General features: G+C 40.8%; 1 protein-coding gene across 2 annotated transcripts in view; it reads right to left on the reverse strand.

The window, feature by feature from the left end:
- LOC139760329 (uncharacterized) overlaps positions 1-4,238 on the reverse strand; it is a 223,322-nt gene extending 219,084 nt beyond the window's left edge. For both annotated transcript variants that reach the window (XM_071683345.1, XM_071683347.1), the window contains exon 1: positions 4,102-4,238. The gene's annotated coding sequence lies outside the window, so the exon portion shown is untranslated. The remainder of the gene's footprint in view (positions 1-4,101) is intronic.
- Between the last annotated feature and the right edge of the window lie 10,425 nt (positions 4,239-14,663).

The following is a 14,663-nucleotide window of genomic DNA, read 5'->3' on the forward strand; positions in this document are numbered from 1 at the left end:
ATGTGCTGCAATGCTGTACAGATAACTGACACCATACTGACTTCTCAAGAACCCTGTATATATATATATATTTTTTGCTTTGTCGCTGTCTCCCGCGTTTGCGAGGTAGCGCAAGCAAACAGACGAAAGAATGGCCCAACCCACCCACATACACATGTATATACCAAGAATTAAGATCATGGATCATCTTATTTTCGACCACGCCCACTTTACCCCTTGGCCACTAACGCCTACTCTCTACTTCTAAGCTACGCCCATTCCCCTACTTTATGGCCAGTCTACTCTCATTTACACCCCCACGTCTACTTTATACTTGTCTCACACAGGACAGGAAAAATACTCATAGAAAACAAAAAACCAGTTCCTCACGTATGTTGTGTACAAAGCCAGACAGACGGCGAGCTGACCTAAGACAGCAGCGTGTGTGCTCACATCTTCCTGCTCATAACGACCATCAAACTGTGTGTATGTGTGTGTGTGTGTGTGTGTGTGTGTGTGTGTGTGTGTGTGTGTGTGTGTGATCGCTCAGGCACGCGTGCGTGACCCCATGGCCGGATATGACCTTATCATATCCCACCCTTGAATTCAATAACGCCGATTCCATGTCAATCTCTGAGCGTTGGGGTTAAGGCGCACGCCACACCCGGCATACTGCAAGGTGGTTTTCTTATCCTCAACTTATATTTGGACTTGTTCAGAAGATGTTTGATGTTACGCCCTACACCCAAAGTACGGAGGAAGGGGGAGGGGGAACTACTTCTATGGGAAAACACACTTCACGCAAAAGACTGACGAAATGTATAATCAATGTGTATCGCTGTGTGTGTACATACTTGTATTAGAACATATGCGCGTTATACATACATATTCATACAAAAATCAATGTTCAAAAAAAGTTGCTAGTATATTTCATGTCCTTATATTAATCGTTACGCAACATTTGGTAACCCTAAAGGGAACTTAAAAAAAAAAAAGCAATACACAACTTCCCTGCAACTGTATGGTATTATATAGAGAGGGAGTTATAGAAACGCGAGGCTCCATCTCCTGAACACTCATAGAGAGAGAGAGAGAGAGAGAGAGAGAGAGAGAGAGAGAGAGAGAGAGAGAGAGAGAGAGAGAGAGAGAGAAATATATACACGGTAAGCCTACTTGGGATCCATCGCACAGGTGATAATGGCATAAGCCTAATTTCCCTCACTGGTGGTGTCAATAACCATCAGTACCAGATAACACAGCCAGCCTCCATGACCCCTATATACAACAACATACTCTCTAGATCAGGTAATATAACCCCCTTTGCATTATAACATTAATCATCAAAAAATATGTTTCCGGTTCTCGATATATATATATATATATATATATATATATATATATATATATATATATATATATATATATATATATATATATAATGAAACCTCGTATTATGTCAGACGATATAGCTATCTTACAGAATTATGTACACAAGACATCACGTCTAATGCTTGGTCAACGAGCAGGCTGAGCACACACCAACTTAACGGTAACAAGGTACAACTGCTCAATAATCATCGGAGTTCATGGGAGCACCTGTGTTTGCCTAACCTGAATCCCATGTTTACACACACACACATACACACACACACACACACACATGACAACCATGAACCACTACTGCTCATGAGCGCCGTATAAGTTGAGGGAGCAACGAACTCTTCACGACCATCATAACGTCCAACCCCACAACTACCGGAGGATCTACCATCTACACCAAACGTGAATACACCACCACCACCTGAGCAGTGGTGGTGGTGGGTCCTCAGGCACTGCCGATGAGGTAGGACTGAAGATTGCTGGCGTAGGTAACGAGAGAGATAGGATCTCAGTATCGGCAATGGCAACATTGACACAGGTTTTGGCTGCAGTGACACTGGTTCTGGCTGCAGTGACACTGGTTCTGGCTGCAGTGACACGGGTTATGGCTGCAGTGACACAGGTTCTGGCTGCAGTGACACGGGTTCTGGCTGCAGTGACACTGGTTCTGGCTGCAGTGACACAGGTTCTGGCTGCAGTGACACAGGTTCTGGCTGCAGTGACACTGGTTCTGGCTGCAGTGACACAGGTTCTGGCTGCAGTGACACTGGCTCTGGCTGCAGTGACACAGGTTCTGGCTGCAGTGACACAGGTTCTGGCTGCAGACACAGGTTGTACCAGGTGTATAATCTATGCTCAGGTAAGTGTCAGTACCTATGCAGTGGTTCAGAGCAGTAACGTTCACATTACGAAGCACAGGGGAGTTCATTCACCTCCTGAACATCGGGCTGACATGAGAACACGTAAAGTTTTACCTTGGATTAGTTTATGTATAACTGTCGTCTGATCTCTCCCCAATTTTTACCAATATCAATTTGCTTGCATCTGAGCTTATTTCTTTCGTGAATTTTCCTTCAGCATTGGATCTCTTTTGCTATGAAAAACTAAGTTTCTGAAGCAATAACAGTGATACTGTTAAAATGCAAGTATATGATGCTGATGAAATCATCTTTTAAAATTTGTGCATACGAGGTATATATCAATGGAGATAACTTTTTCAAAACTGATGATATGGGGTTTAAAAACTGAAATGAGGTTAAAAAAATGGAATACGAGGTGAAACCTGGGAAATGAAGATTCAAATTTGAGGATGGGGGGTTAAAAATTGGGGATACGGTTTAAAAATTGGGATACAGGCCTTTAAAAACTTGGATTTTTAAAATACAGGGACAAACGAACTTCAAGATTGGAGGTTCCCCAAGGACCAAGGTGTTGCATGAGTTAATAATAATGGCCTAAAATCAGTGATACGAGACCATCCAACGGAACACAAAACATAAACTAAAATAATACAAAAGATACAATGACGTGATAAAGGCGGTAAAGAAAAAAAAATCGTCTACAGGATATAAGTTTGACCTTTAACAAGAGCGAACCGCTATAAACTAGCAGTTAGACCTCAAGGATTCCCAGTTTATACCATTGTCCAAACTGGGATTTTCCTAACTGCCTACTTATAGTTCAGGCACGAAGGCCAAAGTCACATTCAAAGCTTGGTAAAGTTTTGCTTGGTAAATGAGCTGTCATCTTTCGCACTGAACATATAACTTCACATTCAACGTTATAGCAGCGATGCCTCACACCCCGTGCATTATAATGTAGTCTTATATTCAACGTCAATAGAGCGTAATGCTAAGCTTACACTCAATACATGTGATGTATAAAGGTCGCATTCATCGCTAGGGGATGTATAAAGGGAAACCCGTATTTAACGCTAGTAATGTTCAAAGGGAAACTTGCATTTACCATTAATCAAGTAGACAGGGATCTCCTCATTCAACATGAGCAACGTATCAAGCCTCACATTCAACGTTGGTGAAATAAGTACGGAAGCCTCACATTCAACATATATGAAGCAAAATTAACATACCGGGCAAACATATTCACTCAAACAAAATGTCCATTTCACATTCGGTCTTCATGACGTCAACGGCATATGTTCAAAATCCGTCTGTAAAACATAAACATCGACCATTACAAACTCCACATAAACGAACATAATCTAAGGAAGACTCGCACTCAGAATTGGTTAAACTACAGGGAGCCTGACATTCAGTATGAGCGAAGCCACGGACCTACCTCGCGTCTGGGGGAAACATTCAGGCTAAACAAACATTCGACGGTAAACATCTAGATCAAAACATCAAGGGAAAAAAAAAAAACACATTCAACATAAATGATACCCAATTCCACGACCAAATCGTAGCCTTACACTGCAACAAGAGAACGAGCTAACAATCGACTAAACGACACCCGCTCGTTCGAATGATTGGTCTATTCGACGCCTGAAGAGGGGTAAAACTATATGAAAGATAACTGTTCATAGTTTACCGGTAATTAGGAACGATGGCGTCGTTTCTCATAAATGTAAATCATAGTAAATATCAAAGCTACCAGCCCTGTAAGCAGGACGGGATATGCATCAACAGGTCGCCTAACCAACTACTGCTCCCCTACATGAGCAACCATGCTGTATTAACCCGCAATTATCACGCGCACAAACAAAAACGCTAGTGGACCTACCTTATCTTAGATTAGCCTTAAATGTCCGAGTGAAAATCAGTACCGTATATCCATGAAAAAGCACCAAGCTGTGATAATTTCACAAGACAGAGCAGCACCACAGGCCTCACTCACCGCCAAATGTCGACTGACGGCAAGACATAAACACAGCTGATCGCGGCCTCGAGACTCCGCGGCAGTGTTACCACATACACATCGGCCAATTTACTCGGCACCAAGAGTTGTCATTTTCATTCTTTGATGGCATGACACCTGAATGATATAACAATAATCAGTTAATGAGACGGATTTGTTTACTACAACAGAATCAAAATGATTTATGCACAGATCTTATTACAGTATTCACTGGCTAGAAACACGTCGCCATTGAAAATTTCCAAACTTGTTAGGTTACGTAAAACAACGATAAACCACTAAAAAAAAATATCTAAAAATATTCAACAGTAGATTTAGGAATGTTTCTTTGTGTTTCAGTGATGCTGACAATGTTTGGTGACATTAGCATTATAATTCCTGCAGACCAAAGAACTTGCTTCAGAGATTATTGCAATAACTCCAGGCTGTGTTGCTGATCAACTTTTGCACTTTACCAATAAACTCTCCCTGGTAGCTTTATCTTGTATATGAAGAGCAGTGAGACGTGTGAATGTACACTGACTGCAGCCTTGATGTATGCAATCTTGTCCACCAAGTTAAAAATGGCCGGGTTATTGACCAATAAGAACATCAGTTTGTAACTATAAGTTCTCATGATGTCTTCCACGAGTTATTCTGAGAATATACACTCGACTTGGACATCCACTGTAATACTCATGACCTTACCTAAGGGTGTGAGTGGCTCTTATCGGTGTTTCTGAGATCGTTTACTGTGTAGCACTTCCATCTAATCTGTTTCGTAAACCTTGGAGAACTCGGTTGATAACACTTAAACCTAAAGAAAATAACTTCCACTTATGAATCATCAATCAGTGTTCGAGTTTAATTATCTAAACTCACACACACACACACAAACATATATATATATATATATATATATATATATATATATATATATATATATATATATATATATACATAAGCACACAAGTAATGAGTGCTCATAAGATGCTGGTAAAACTACAAGGAAACGGAAAATACAGTGTCAAGGGTTTCAGTATAATTACATCGTCAGGACTGAGTACAGACAGACAGATCCAGAACATAACATACCAGGCCCCCAATGGACGGGACCGGCAGATATACAAACAGGTGACAGGATTAGTGCACAGGTCACTCTCCATGACCTTCACCTATCTCAAGTTACAATCCCAGGTTAACTTATGTTCTGGGAAACATATTTACAATCTATTCACTTATAAACTTACCAGTGGCGTGGAATCAAGTAGGGAGGAAGGGGAAAGTAAGACCTTGTGTGGTGGTCACTCCATTATTCAAGTCAAGGAAAGAAAATGTGGCCTCAAGGTACAAGTAATATACCTAATAGTACACTGCGGATCGTGATGTGTCTCGAGAAAATACCAAAAGCGGTAAATCAGATGGTAATCATGTGGAGATAAATACAGAAGGTAAGAGCGGAGGAAGGATTTGTCCGCGTAATGCTACATACAAACTCCCATGAACACATAAGGACAACAGAGGTAGCATCAAAAGTTTTCAAGGAACTGATAACAATAACAATAAGAGAAGGTAATATGCAGTGTCCCACGATCATTTCCACTGAGGAAAACTAAAGTTTACGCTTTCGAATACAAACTTTTTGAGCCTGGGTGTTATGTCAGTTGGCTGTAATGTTCGGTAGACACCAGTAAATGGCTAAAAAAAAAAAAAAAAAGAAAAAAGGTAGCGCAAGGTATACTTCAAGAAAAGCAAAACATGTAAAGTATTCGTTAACTGCCCTACGACCGTAAGGATCAACCACCAACCCAATCCTTTGGCCTGTGACATTTGCAGCATGCCAGTTTCTACGGGCAAGATATTCTACCAAAAATGTCACACGTCACTCCCTCTGTGACGACATTAAACTACGAGAATCTGCGTAGTGATGCAGTTCGTGCTTAAGTCAGGTAGTTGCCTTGGTGTAGCTACAAGTCTACCCATGTCGTAGCCAAAGAATTCCTCCCTCCCACGAGGTTGGGTGTCAAGACAAGTAGAACTAGACCAGGTGCAGACTTGGAGGGACAAGATAGAAATAATGTAACTGTGATGGGGAGAATATCCGCGAAAATTGTACCCCGTAAACTACGGATCATACATACACTCTGCGTCGTGGACCGACCACATCACTTATACAATGGGCCCGGTTGAAGCGAAGCGGCCACTGCGGACTTCCAAGTCGTGCGGTTTTTTGTTATGATGCAACTTCACGAGAATCCTTTTATGTACCACATTCATACTTCTGCAGATTCGTTGGGAAGTTTGAATATTTTGTATAATGATCTGTTTAGTACAAGAATGATTACAGCTGATGGGTGACAAACCTAGTCATTCATGGTTTTGAAATCGCAATGAAACATTTTCATGCAAGACTGACCCCAACACACGACAATACCTTATGGATGTAATCTCTGCCACCACAGACGCTGTTCTTAGCCTGTATTCTGATATCGATTTGATAACGTTTCATATCCTGGCTCGCTAATGTCCTTCCCTGATCCCTGATACGATCTTGCTCTTCATTCCCCGATAAATTGTCTTGCTCCTGCTGGTGTCTTAAGTCTGGGAAGACTTGATCCTCTCTTGCTCCTGATGATAATGTTTCCTTCTTCCTCTAGATGATACTTTGATCCTGTCCTGCTCTACACAACGACAATCTTACCCGTCGCACTGCTTGACTCTTTTGAGATTGTTTGGCTCTCAATAATATCTTGTGTCTGATGGCGCTATGTTCTCGGTGCTACATAAAGGTCTTCATGCTATCCTCCTCGCTCTAGCGAGGACGAACTGTGGAAACCTGAAAAGTTTAAAAAATCGACGTTTCACATGAGAAAATACAAACACTTGTTACAATTATAAGATTGTACTTAGGCATTACTGTTACTGGAAAACAAATAAGATTTCATGAGTTTTGAGAGAGAGAGAGAGAGAGAGAGAGAGAGAGAGAGAGAGAGAGAGAGAGAGAGAGAGAGAGAGAGAGAGAGAGAGAGAGAGAGAGAGATTCAAAGTTGACCTGAAGTTTCCCGTTCCCTGCATAACTTATCTTCCTAAACCATCAACAATGTGACTAAAGTCAAACGAAAGCACTTGTGTTATGTCCTGGATAACTGACTGCCTCACCAACGACACATGCTTCCGAAAGCCAAACCATTCTTAACCTCTTGAGTACGACCCCTTGGTCTTTGACCTGACCCTCAGGGGTTAGGTTAGAGAACAGGCCATCACACCCAAGGTGCGATCGTGGCGTCGAACTCGAGGGTAGTAACGTCGTTCAAGGGTCGTGTCGTTGTATTCAAGGGTCGCAACGTCATTCAAGGGTCGTGCCGTCGTACTCAAGGGTCGTAACGTCGTACTCAAGGGCGTCGTACTCAAGGGTCGCAACGTCATTCAAGGGTCGTGCCGTCGTACTCAAGAGTCGCAACGTTGTTCAAGGGTCGTGCCGTCGTACTCAAGGGTCGCAACGTCGTTCAAGGGTCGTGCCGTCGTACTCAAGGGTAGCAACGTCATTCAAAGGTTGTGCCGTCGTACTCAAGGGTCGCAACGTCGTTCAATGGTGGTGCCGTCGTACCCAAGGGTCGCAACGTCGTTCAAGGGTCATGCCGTCGTACTCAAGGGTCGTGCCGTCGTACTCAACGGGTAAAACCTATCAGAACAGTCGTTTTCATACCACTTTAACACTCATAAGACTTGTGATTTCCAACAGTGTTCTGAGTACAACGCGAGTGCACTCCCACTCTGTGAGTCATACCATGAGGCAAGGACACTGGACCTCAAATGTGTGTGTGTGTGTGTGTGTGTGTGTGTAGTCTGATAATAAATAAAGTTACATGTGGTAGCCCAGCTCAGAGCAGTGTTCATAAACTTTTGAGACGCACGAAGACGATGAACACTGTTCAGTACTTCACCGATTACTTCATTATTCGTGTGCGAGCGTAAAATCTGCACGAGTTATTCTGTAACAAGGGACTTAGTCTAGATAAACAACACATTCGTCATTTTTCATAACTAGGCTTAGTTTACGCAAACATGGAAGAGGTTAGGCATACCGAGAAGCGAACAAAAAAAAAAAAGTCATGAAACTTGAGAAAATTACTTCTCAGTTTGCGGCTCATTCATCATTTCATCTTGTCTGACCAGTAATATATACAACACAACGGTGATATCTCCGGAATAACAAAAGTCCAAGCTTCACAGTCTGCAAGGCAGAGGATGGGGGTTTTATTATTTCAAAAATCAAGTAAATACGGCATGGAGCAATGTTTCATTAACCCAATCCGTCAGTCGGACGCTAACTACCTCGTTAGTATCTGGCAACTACACCCCACCATGAACCTCCGGGACAAGTAATGTGTTCCTAACTAATAAGAAAAAAATTAAGCTTTGACATTCATTCATGGCCATCATATGATTCAAAATTCAAATGCAGTTTCTTACGAGGTAATTCAAGATTCTGAGACATTAAGATTAACAGCTGACTGTCATTATATTAATTAAAACACTACTATCGAGGCAGTCAAATTCAAGTCCCTTAAGAAAAAAAAAAAAAAACGCTGACCATAATTCCTGCTGAACAGCCACACAGGGAAATATGTACTCACTAGTCACGCCCTTTATTAAGAACTAAGAACAAAAAATCCAAGCTACCCATTAGCAAAGTGACAATCATGTATATTCATAAAAAATTGCGAAGAAAAAGGTATGAACTCGTAGCATTCTGTGACATAATACACATTCAAATTATCATCATAATGGCAAAAAGTATTCAACAGTGACAGGAATGGAGTGCTACAAGATTTACTACATTATTTGAGAAACTTACTGAAATATTTGAGTAACTGTTAACTAGCAGTGATCGCTGGTCGAGGTAGTAGGTTCGACCCTAGCAACACTCGGTGATGGTATAGAAAACGCACACCAGACAGAAGAAAACGTATGTAGACTGACTTGAGGAATAACTCACCAATATATGTAACATCGACCAAAAATAAAATGTCTCCGGAACAAAAATAGACATGCAGTGAATTAATTATGCCTGGATAAATATAGAACCATTAGTCACGCAGTAGTTGGAACCCCTGAATATAACGCTAAAGATGAAATTAGATATAGCCCTAATCCTGCGTTCTGTATCCACCAGAGGTACGGTACATCACCTTACACTTGAATACTTCGTGACTACCTTTACAACTATATGAATAAAAGTTACCTCTTCATCCTCGGGATCTCCGGGAGGGCTTGCACCGACCAACCCTGCGCGTTCGCCTCCGTCAGCCCTGGATGGACACGGCATCTTCCTGAAGCTTGTGGTCTCTTCTGACTTTGTCTGTCTGTCTCTCCAGCAGCATCTTAGCCTCCCAGACGATCTGATGATTACTTAGTTTACGCCTAAGAGCCATAAAACAAAAGACATGATAATAATATCTTAAACGTTTTAAAATGTCATAAACAAGAATGCCCACAAGGTACAGAGGCGGTGGCAATGAGAATCATGGAGTTAACACACAATTAGTTAAAACGAAGTAGCTGTTCCCATGATCCCCTTTGTTGTCACATTTATCCGATGCGCAAGAGTCACGAAGTTGACGAACATGAAGATAAAACAAAGTAGTTCTGATATGGCAGTCCGTCCGTTCTTGTGACCGTAAACTGACTGAACATTCGTTTTCTTTTTTGAGCATTGACTAAATTCCTGATATGCTACTGTAGATATGCAGTCAAGAAACTTGTTTTGATTAATTCAATATGCACTAAGTATGCAGAGGAGGTGTGCAAAGATACGTCTTAATATATCAACGAAGTGGAGAAAAAAATATGGATATTCATGTCTTGCTTCCGGACACTACGAATGGGTTGGAAATGTGTATTAGTGAATCAAAATTTTACCTTGGATTGTAGCATTTTAAAAGATAATACGTTTATCGAAGGAACTTCGACCTCTGTAATATTTCATCTTATAAGCATATTTCAAAAGACCATCTTCAACTTTCTGAATACAAAAATATTAGTTACTGCTACAAAACTTCAAAGAAAACGTTCAAACGTTACTAAATGTAGGTATACTTGTACGTGGGGAAGATCTCTGAACGCTTGTTCATCCCTATATTGTACAAACAAGTTATTCCCCTACACACACATACAAAAATGCACACACACACAAGAGCTGGGGCCCCACAAGTCTTGTAAATCTCCATCCCCCTCCCCCCCGTACAATACAAATATATAATTAGAAACAGGTGAACTGTGTACCACATTCCTGGACTGCTTGAAAGCATATGACAGTCCCACACACAAGAATGGTAAAGTAGCTACATTTACATGCAGAAACATGGGAATGATCTAAATGGAGAGAAAATTGCCTTTGTGGAAGAGAGCGGAGGAAACAGGACAAATAAGCCTTCTCGACATGAGTCAGAGTCACCAGAACAACTGATACCCTTGGTTTCAGTAAATGATTTGCCAGGAAAGGACCTGCATATGTCTGCAGATGATGCCAAGGTTGCTATGGGAGAAGAGAATGATGAGGACTGCATTCACTTACAAATGGATCTAGACAAACTCCATGGTTAAAATTCATCCAGAGTAAATACAAATTATTAACTTACAAATGGATCTAGACAAAGTCCAGAGCTGGTCTCATGCATGGATGAAATTCATCCTGAGTAAATACAAATTAATGAGGGTGGTACACAGTGAAAGATGGCCTTGATGTGAAAACTATCTAGAAGATAAAAAGCTTAAGGAATCAGTGTATGAAGGGAACATGGGAACTGAAATTGCACCTTTCCTGTTGCCATAACTCCATGACAGGAGAGCTGTTCAGGAGACAAATTATCTGCTGGCAAACAGTAAAAATCCTATTTTAGAATATGGATATGTTCATTAAACAATTCAAATTATACCAGACCAAAAGTGCAACATGAATCTCAAGTTTGGCACTGAACTTAAAGAAGCACAGAGGATGGGGTCTTGAGAGAGATAACAAAGATGGTAGCAGAACTATGATAACTGAGTTATAATGAGATATTAAAGGGCACATATTTGCTTAACACAAACGAGAGAAGAGTAAGGAGTGACTTGATCAATACCTTTAAATTTTTACAATGAACAGTCCTTTGAAAGACACATAGATAACAACCAAGCACCATAACAAGAAAGTACTGCAAGTAACCCGTTTGAAAAGATCTGAAGAAGTACCTCTTTAGTACTATAGTGGATGCATGTAACAAATTAAATCATGAACTTGCAAATGCTGACTGCAAAATTTTAAGAACTTTTGTGAAATTACAAAAAGTTCAAGAAATGGGACTCCATTAGTGTAAAACACACCGAAAAAAAGAGCAAAAAACAAAATAAAAAACACTTCAAACTTGACCTGCCTGTCCTACGCCATAATGTCCAATCACTTCCCCTCTTCTATAGGTATTACTGTGGCTTTGCTTACGAGAGCTAGCTGCCTGTGTGCCTCCCATCACTAGCTGTGTAGCATGAGGACGATGAGGACATTGGCAACTTGAGGGCGGGCCGTTTTGATAACCGTTTCTTTCCCAACACCTCGAAGCTTTGGAACTCTAAATTTGAATGTCCTTTACCAATAACTATGAACTGGCACATCTTAAGACAGGTTTTTAACTTTCTCAAAATTCGTAAGAACTTGGCCCACTTGTCCTGCATCGAAAGTTGGCCCACTTTCCCTCTTCTGTGGGCACTGCTTTGGCTTTTGCTCCCGAGAGCAAGCAGCTTGTGTGCCCCGACCAATAGCAAGACAAGATACTAAGCAAGCTGATGTGTAACATGATTACTGTGTGGCCATGCAACTCAAGGGTGGGCCATTTGGATAATTGTTTCTTTCCCTACACTTTCAAGCTTTGGAAATCTGCACCTTTTCGCAGTAACTATGACCTAGCAAATTTCAAGACAGGGTTTTCACTTCCTCTAAAATTCATGAATACTTTTCCTTGAATCTACTTTTTCAGAGCCCTTTCTATGTTTCAATTAAGGCCCTGCCTTGATGCGCACTTTTGTAAATGACTCTATTGCAGTGGAATTCATTAAAAAAGGGGGGTGACTGTGTGGTAGACTGGTTAGTAAGGATATTCAACGTATGTATCAGCCATGGTGAGGTGCCTGAGGATTGGCAGAATGCACGCATTGGATGAAAGGGTCTGGGAAGTGAGTCACTTGTTCGCCGATGACACAGCTCTAGCGACTGATTCGAGAGAGAAACTGCAGAAGTTGGTGCCTGAGTTTGGAAAAGAGTGTGAAAGGAGAAAGTTGAGAGTGAATGTAAATGAGAGCAAGGTTATTAGGCTCTGTAGGGTTGAGGGACAAGTTAATTGGGATGTAAGTTTGAATGAAAAAAATTTGAGGAAATAAAGTGTTTCAGATATCTGGAAGTGGAAGTAGCAGTGGATGGAAGGATGGAAGCGGAAATGAGTCACAGGGTGGGGAAGAGGTCAACGGTTCTGGAAGCGATAAACAATGTGTGGAAGGAGAGAACTATCTCACAAAAATGGGTATGTTTGAAGGAACAGTGGTTCCAACAATGTTAAATGGTTGCGAGGCATGGGCTATGGATAGAGTTGAGCAGAGGAGAGTGGATGTGTTGGAAATGATATGTCTGAGGACAATATGTGGTGTGAGGTGGTTTGATCGAGTAAGTGATGAAAGGGTAAGAGAGATGAGTAGTAATAGTGTGGGTGAGAGAGCAGAAGAGGATGTGTTGAAATGGTTTGGTCACATGGAGAGAATAAGTGAGGTAAGATTGACAAAAAGAATATATGTATCAGAGGTAGAGGGAACAAGGAGAAGTCGGAGACCAAATTGGAGGTGGAAGGATGGAGTGAAAAAGATTTTGAGCAATTGGGGCTTGAACATACAGGAGGGTGAAAGGCGTGCAAGGAATAGAGTGAATTGGAACGATGTGGTATACCGAGGTCAACGTGCTCTCATTGGATTGAACCAGGGCATGTGAAGCGTCTGGGGTAAACCATGGAAAGTTTTGTGGCACCTGGATGTGAAAAGGAAGCGGTGATTTCGGTGCATTACACATGACAGCTAGAGACTAAGTGTGAACGAATGTGGCCTTTTTTGTCTTTTCCTGGCGCTACCTTATTGGAGGAGGGGGATGCTATTTCATGTGTGGCGGGGTGGCGACGGAAATGGATGAAGGCAGCAAATATGAATATGTATATATCTGTATATGTCTGTGTATATGTATGTATACGTTAAAATGTACAGGTATGTATATGTGTGCGGGCGTTTATGTATGTACATAAGTATGTGGGTGGGTTGGGCCATTCTTTCGTCTGTTTCCTTGCGCTACCTCACTAACGTGGAGGACAGCGACAAAGTATAATATATATATATATATATATATATATATATATATATATATATATATATATATATATATATATATATATATATATCGTGTAAAACTATCCCCGTAACACAAAAATAGCAATCACACACGCACACACAAAAAGTTATTCACTCCACTGCAATCCAGACAGATTATGATTATATGTCAAAATTCAAGAAGTGATAACACTATGAATACCACTTGATCAGCAATCAGCAAGCCATTTCCCCAACCAGAACTTTGGATCACTGATTACATAGGATATTGATGATGTAAGGCTTAAGGACTGGAGGGTGAGAACATTATGGTATCATATATATATATATATATATATATATATATATATATATATATATATATATATATATATATATATATATTCTGTATTGTTATTCTATTTCTCGCTGTCTCCCGCGTTAGCCAAGTAGCACAAAGAAACAGACGAAAGAATGGACTAGCCCACCCACATATACATGTATATACATACACGTCCACACACGCACATATCCATACCTATACATTTCAACGTATACATATATATACATACACAGACATATACATATATATACATACACAGACATATACATATCTACACATGTACATAATTCATACTTCTCCCCCTACCGCGCGTGTGAGGTAGCGCTAGGAAAAGACAACAGAGGCCACATTTGTTCACATTCAAGTCTGTCATGTGCAATGCATCGAATCCACAGCTCCCTTTCCACATCTAGGCCCCACAAAACTTTCCATGGTTTACCCCAGACGCTTCACATGCCCTGGTTCAATCCACTGAGAGCACGTTGACCTCGGTATACTAATCGTTCCATTTCACTCTATTCCTTGCACGCCTTTCACCCTCCTGTATGTTCAGGTCACGATGGCTCAAAATCTTTTTCACTCCATCCTTCTATCACCAATTTGGTCTGCTTCTTGTATGTATGCATATATGTATATGCACATGTATGGGCGTTTATATATATATATATATATATATATATATATATATATATTAGGTGAGAAATACTTAGAAAAGCAAATGGATTTGTAT

The sequence above is a fragment of the Panulirus ornatus genome, chromosome 36 (assembly GCF_036320965.1).
Source record: "Panulirus ornatus isolate Po-2019 chromosome 36, ASM3632096v1, whole genome shotgun sequence".
NCBI classification, from domain to species: domain Eukaryota; kingdom Metazoa; phylum Arthropoda; class Malacostraca; order Decapoda; family Palinuridae; genus Panulirus; species Panulirus ornatus.